The sequence below is a fragment of the Triticum aestivum genome, chromosome 1A, assembly GCF_018294505.1.
Source record: "Triticum aestivum cultivar Chinese Spring chromosome 1A, IWGSC CS RefSeq v2.1, whole genome shotgun sequence".
NCBI lineage: Eukaryota > Viridiplantae > Streptophyta > Magnoliopsida > Poales > Poaceae > Triticum > Triticum aestivum.
This window is the reverse complement of record NC_057794.1, coordinates 277,605,382-277,612,624: the sequence shown is the minus strand read 5'-3', so window position 1 is coordinate 277,612,624 and position 7,243 is coordinate 277,605,382. Positions and strand designations below refer to the sequence as shown.

General features: G+C 49.0%; 1 long non-coding RNA gene across 1 annotated transcript; it reads left to right on the top strand.

The window, feature by feature from the left end:
• Positions 1–273: 273 nt before the first annotated feature.
• Positions 274–5,527, top strand: LOC123045818 (uncharacterized). The gene is made up of 3 exons (XR_006421593.1): positions 274–599; positions 1,763–2,608; positions 5,430–5,527. It is a non-coding gene; the product is annotated as an uncharacterized lncRNA (long non-coding RNA).
• Positions 5,528–7,243: the final 1,716 nt, after the last annotated feature.

Genomic DNA, 7,243 nt, shown 5'->3' with positions numbered 1-7,243 from the left:
AATGCTAATCTAATTTATTTAACTACCGAGCAAATTGTGGCAGTAGCCTATTTTATAATAATAACTTAGGTTCAAGTTTTGTTTATTATGAAGCTATTTTGTTTCAACAGAAAAGGAAAAAAAGACTTAAAACCTACTGTACATATGGGCTCTATGCAACTACAGGGCACAACCCAAGCCCACCATGGCCTTCTCCTTCTTCCTATTGTACAGGAGGAGGCAGCGCCCTGGCGTGGCCGCGCACACGATCGTCCAATCCACGGATATCGCCGTGTCGACCATCCGGAGCCCCCTGGAGATGCATAAAGACCTCCCCGACCGAGTGGACAAACCCTAGCCGTCCAGTTCGTTCCCCTCGCGCCTCTCTGTTCAGATTTAGAGCTCGCCCTGGTCTTGGTCGTCGTCGTCACCACGGCCACCCTCCACCTCAGCGCCTGAGAAGACGTCGAGGAGCTCCGCCCTCGCCGAAGGGCTCGAGCTAGGACACCTAGTACGCTCGGCATCGGGCACATCTTCATCGGTACATCGCCGGCGTCCAGCGTCGTTTGCCACGGCTCAGGTCCGTCCCCGGCCTCCCCGACCTCATCATCCAACTCGCGGTGAGCTTCTCCTCCAAATCCCCTCTTCCCAGGTCTCGATTCGTGTCGTATGTCACCGCCCCGCCACCATGGCCGAAGCTCACTATGGCCGTGTCTGTGCTCCATCGCGCTCATAGTGTCGCGGTCCGCGCTCCCGGGTGACCCCAGGCCGCGCCTACCCGTGCCGCTGCCGCTGTCCATCGCCGTCCACGCTGCTTCTGTTGCCCGCAGGACATGGCCGCGCCCCTGCCAGGCCCGCTGCTCTCTCGCGTCGGCGGTAGTGCAGCAGCGGGGCCGCCGGCAGCGACGCGCCCCTACCCACTGCTCTCTCGCATCATCCAGGCGCGCGCGACGCCCGCTCGCCCACCCTGGTGTGCTGCTACCGCCGCCGCTGCTTCCTTTGCTTTGGTGCTATGCTGCTTTGCTACTACTCTGCTCCATGCTGCTTTGCTACCACTCTGCTCCATGCTGCTCTGCTGCTCACTACTACTGTTGCGTATGATAGATGATGCCTTGGTTCTGCGTTATAGTTGCTGCTGCTCATGACCATGGCTGCCGTGGCTCAGGCCCATGCGTGCTGACCGTGCCCACACAACCGTGGCACAGCCAGTGAATGTGAGGCATGGCTATACCAATGGCCGGCCGAATTAATTAGGATTAGGTTAGGTTAGGGGCTAATTAGTACTAGTTAAATTAGTTGCTACCCTATGACATGTGGGTCCCATTTAATTAGGTTAGTTTTATTTATTTATTTGGTACAACCTATGACATGTGGGCCATCCATAACTATTTTACCAGTCAATTTGACTTGGTCAACTCGAATTAATCAAAAGCAGAAATTTCAGAATATTGTTAAAACTATAAAACTTAATAGAAAATAAACCATAGCTCGGATGAAATTGTTTTTTACATAAAAGTTGTTCAGAAAAATCCAACGAATCCGGATACGCGGTTCATTCATCTGTCACATGCCCCTAGCATGCTGAACATGGAACCATCCCTTCTCTTTTCATTTGTCCGGAAAACATCAGACGTCGGGAAAACCCTCCGGATGTTTTCCCTCTCCGTCTGCAACGTCTAGCACTGCGTTAGTTCACCTCTAACACCGCGTATTACCATGTTATGCTTTATGATGCTTTGTTTTCTTTATAATTACTGTTTCTTCCCCCTCTTCTCTCCGGTAGACCCCGAGACCGATGTTGCCCTTGTGATCGACTTCACAGCGGACAACACTGCCTTTGCCACCGAGCAACCAGGCAAGCCCCCCCTTTGGTCATCCCGATATCGTCCATTTCCTTTCTCTCATGCTTGCATTATATTTTGCTACTATAATTGTTTGCTCCTATTCTGATGCATAGCCTGCTAATCTAATTTATTTTGCTACTATAATTGCTTTTTAAATTATAAAAAAATGCTAATCTAATTTATTTAACTACCGAGCAAATTGTGGCAGTAGCCTATTTTATAATAATAACTTAGGTTCAAGTTTTGTTTATTATGAAGCTATTTTGTTTCAACAGAAAAGGAAAAATAAAAGACTTAAAACCTACTGTACATATGGGCTCTATGCAACTACAGTGCACGTCCCAAGCCCACCATGGCCTTCTCCTTCTTCCTACTGTACAGGAGGAGGCAGCGCCCTGGCGTGGCCGCGCACACGGCTGTCCATGCCACGGATGTCGCCGTGTCGACCATCCGGAGCCCCCTGGAGATGCATAAGGACCTCCCCGACGGAGTGGACAAACACTAGCCATCCAGTTCATTCCCCTCGCGCCTCTCTGTTCAGATTTAGAGCTCGCCCTGGTCATGGTCGTCATCATCACCGCAGCCACCGTCCACCTCACCGCCTCAGAAGACATCGAGGAGCTCCGCCATCGCTGTCTCTTTCACCCTCGCTGAAGGGCTCGAGCTAGGATGCCCAGTACACTCGGCATCAGGCACATCTTCATCGGTACATCGCCGGCGTCTGACGTTGTTCGCCACGGCTCCGGTCCGTCCTCGGCCTCCCCGACCTCATCATCCAACTCGCGGTGAGCTTCTCCTCTGGATCCCATCTTCCAAGGTCTCGATTCGTGTCGTATGTCACCGCCTCGCCGCCATGGCCGAAGCTCACCGTGGCGGTGTCTGCGCTCCTTCACGCTGTCGCGATCCGCGCTCCCGGTTGACCCCAGGCCGCGCCTACCTGCGCCGCTGCTGCTGTCCATCGCCGTCTGCGCTGCTTCTGTTTCCCGCGAGACATGGCCGCGCCCCTGCCAGGCCTGCTGCTCTCTCGCGTCGGCGGTAATGCAGCAGCGGGGCCGCCGGCAGCGACGCACCCCTGCCCACTGCTCTCTCGCGTCGTCCAGGCGCGCGCGACGCCCGCTCGCCACCCTGGTGTGCTGCTACCGCCGCCGCTGCTGCCTTTGCTTTGCTGCTACGCTGCTTTGCTACTACTCTGCTCCATGCTGCTTTGCTACTACTCTGCTCCATGCTGCTCTGCTGCTCACTACTGCTGCTGCGTATGATAGTTGATGCCTTGTTTCTGCGTTATAGCTACTGCTACTCATGACCATGGCTGTCGTGGCTCAGCGCCCATGCGTGCTGACTGTGCCCACACAACCATGGCACAGCCAGTGAAAGTGAGGCATGGCTATACCAATGGCTGGCCCAATTAATTAGGAGTAAGTTAGGTTAGGGGCTAATTAGTACTAGTTAAATTAGTTGCTACCCTATGACATGTGGGTCCCATTTAATTAGGTTAGTTTTATTTATTTTTTTGGTACAACCTATGACATGTGAGCCACCCGTACCTATTTGACCAGTCAATTTGACTTGGTCAACTCGAATTGATCAAAAGCAGAAATTTTGGAATATTGTTAAACCTATAAAAATTAATAGAAAATAAACCATAGCTCGGATGAAATTGTTTTCTACATAAAAGTTGTTCAGAAAAATCCAACGAATCCGGATACACGGTCCATTCATCTGTCACATGCCCCTGCCATGCTAAACATGGAACCGTCGCCTCTCTTTTCATTTGTTCGGAAAACATCAGACGTCGGGAAAACCCTCCGGATGTTTTCCCTCTCCGTCTGCAACGTCTAGCACTGCGTTAGTTCACCTCTAAAACCGCGTATTACCATGTTATGCTTTATGATGCTTGATTTGCTTTATAATTACTGTTTCTTCCCCCTCTTCTCTCTGGTATACCCCGAGACCAATGTTGCCCTTGTGATCAACTTCACAGCGGACGACACTGCCTTTGCCACCGAGCAACCAGGCAAGCCCCCCCTTTGATAATCCTGATATCGCCCATTTCCTTTCTCTCATGCTTGCATTATGTTTTGCTACTATAATTGTTTGCTCCTATTCTGATGCATAGCCTACTTTTGTAACCTGCTTATTGTACCTTACCTGCTTATCCTAAACTGCTTAGTATAGGTTGGTTAGTGATCCATCAGTGACCCCCACCTTGTCCTTGTTTCCCCTGCTTCATCATTGAAGACCCGATCAACGGGATCGAAGACCAGGCCCCGGCACCACACATCACTTTCCCCTTAGTTGCTCGACACTACTGGGTTACTATCGAGTGCCGAGGGTGAGACCTCTACAACACTTCTAATGTTAACCCTATAGTGTAGCTATTAGGTCGTGGTCATCGAGGGTGATTCCGCCTTAACCACTTCCGATACGACTCTGTCGTGCAGCCCCTCAAGTGTGAACCTCAGGGGTGGTTCCTATTACGTTCACCTTGATGATTACATCGAATGGAATTCACCGAGGGTGATTCCTCGGGTTTTCCCCTTGATGTTTGGACACACGGATACTTGGACTTTACAACTATTACTTGGAAGGGTGGGTCGACCCTGAGGGGTACCCTTGAGTGATGTGGAGACGGGTTGACCTGGAGGGTGCCCGCGAGATAATTACGAGGCGTGGCCGGGCATTCCTAGCCCTTGTCGCAAGTCCTCGAGACGGGGAAACGGGGTCACATCTTTCGTGAGTCTCTGCTTGTTCCCGCGTGCTCCTAATCCACTACGATTTGGATATTTGATCCGAGGGGCCTCTGGCCTGATAACACTAACCATCACGTGGGCATAGCATGGGCGTTCTGCGTCATATGCATCAGCCGAAGCTTAATAGACGTCAGCAACTAAGCGGCGCGCGCCGAGCTGGAATGGTAAGCTCCTGCCTTTTTAGGGAGGTAGCTAGGTCTGCTCACCGGCCGCGTACGCAACGTGCAGGAGATCCTGGGGCGATGGCCCATGACCCCTGGGGGCATAGGTTTAGTCCGGCGTGTTTACCTCTCTATTAAGCCTAGGTCGGGTTGCGGCGTATTGTTTGGCCGAGGCCGAGCATGACCCAAGAAAGTGTGTCTGGCCGGAGTTAATCGAGTGTGGTGGGTAAATTGGTGCACCCCTGCGGGGAACAAAACATCTATCGATAGCCTATCCTACGGTAACGGACACTTGGAGTTGTATCCCGGTCGATACAACTAGAACTGGATACTTGAGATGAGGCTTGGATATGAGGTGATAAATGGATAGTATGGCTCTGGGATTGCTTTCTCGCAGGGAGTCGAGAAAGGATCTCTGGCCGAGGTTGATAACACTTCTACTACTTTACTTTATGCTACTCTACTCCCTCCTGTTGCTGCAAGATGGTGGTTTCCAGAAGATGCTAATCTTCGATAGGACTAGGTTCTCCCCTCTATTCTGGCATTTCTGCAGCCCAGTCCACATATAGAGCCTTCCTTTGATAATGTTGCATATGTAGTGTAGATCCTTGCTTGCGAGTACTTTGGATGAGTACTCACGGTTGCTTTGCTCCCCCTTTTCCCCCTTTCTTCTTCTTTCCGGTTGATCCAACTAGATGTCGGAGCCCAGGAGCTAGAGGCCACCGTCGATGCCTACTACTACATGGAGACCGCTGACGACCAAGAGTAGTTAGGAGGCTCCCAGGCAGGAGGCCTTGCCTTTTCGATCGATGCTACTTTTGTGCTAGCCTTCTTAAGGCAGACTTGTCTAACTTATGGATGTACTCAGATATTGTTGCTTCCGCTGACTCTTGTGTATTCGAGCTTATGTATTCGAGCCCTCGAGGCCCCTAGCTTGTAATATAAAGCTTGTATTATTTTAATTTGTGTCTAGAGTTGTGTTGTGATATCTTCCCGTGAGTCCTCGATCTTGATCATATACATTTGCGTGTATGATTAGTGTACGATTGAATCGAGGGTGTCACAAGCATGCACACAGTTGCTGTTTGCAAAACGTGTGTAATGTCAGACACTATCACATACGGTGCGGGAAAACTAAATGTGTGTAATTGTCTACCTATCATACAAGGTTTGTAATCATGAACTGCTTGTGATGTGTCAGGCATCGTAAAACTCCCGTGCCTAGAATCTGCCTGGCTTTAGGTAAAACCAGAAAACTCCGACTACGATGGCAATGCAAGCACAAACGAGTAGCAAGGATGAAGCATTTGGGATATTCGAGATATCAGAAACGGTTATATAGGGACAACTGTATGCATCAAGGCTCTCTATCCCCGACGGTTTCTGGATCGTGTGGGAAGGTCCCCCTATCGCCCACACTCACTTGGCGACGGTTCCAAATGCCGTCACGGAAAGGGGTTAAGAACTGTTTGTGTAACACCGACGTGCACCAGTGACTATTCAGGATATCAGTAGCTGGTACCATATAGCCTGGGGCTGATAAGGGATTAATCGTTGAATCAAACATTTCACTAAATATATCTATAACCCATTTCTCAGTAGGTTAACTAGGGCCATATTTAATATATCCGAGGCTACATGGAAACATGCATTGCGCTGAATGACTAAATATGCAATCCCAGGCTACATAGCAACAAGAGTGTTACCTTAATGTTCTGATGATGTCTAGATATACATGTAATAAAATCTTATATAATGGGATGGAGGGAGTGTTGTACTACATCATTTTTCAATTGTTGTTTAGCTTCTAATATTAAGTTGGTGCTTTTAGGTACATATATCATTGCCAAAGATCCACACTTCGACCCTTTATGCGTATGGGGTAATGAGATATTCATGAACCAGCATCAAGTGAGGAAACTGATAAAGAGTGTTATTAAAATGGGCCAAAAGATGTCAATTGAACTATTTGTTTACACTTTATGCAAGACAGCAGTGAACTGCAGGATGGTAAGTAAGAACCCTGTAGCCTTCTTTTTATTGCCCGTAATGAGTTGTGTTAGATGACAATGTCTGAATATTTTTTCTTTTGCAGTGGATCCTGAATCAGTCTACTCAAGATTACCTCTCAAACTACATGATTGGTGGCTGACCGTCACAAGGGGTTGGACTAGAGTCCTACATGCCTTCTGCATCCAGGAGAGTACAATAGGGCTATTCCGCTTCACCTTGTTCAACAATCGGAATGTCTGTCGCCTCTTTCTTTACCATCTGTAATAGTACAAGTATAGAGCCCTCGTTCATCATTCTTTATTTGGTGCTTAGGTAATTCATGAACATATGTACCTATGAAGCGAATAATGCATTGGTTGTTTGAACCTGGTGGATATGAATAAAGCTATAGCCTACTTTCAAGTTTAAATTAGGTACAATTTTAATAGCAGCAATTAAATTAGGGTGGAATTACGGTGTGTAGGTCATTACGGCGCACATGGTTAATAAAGCACAG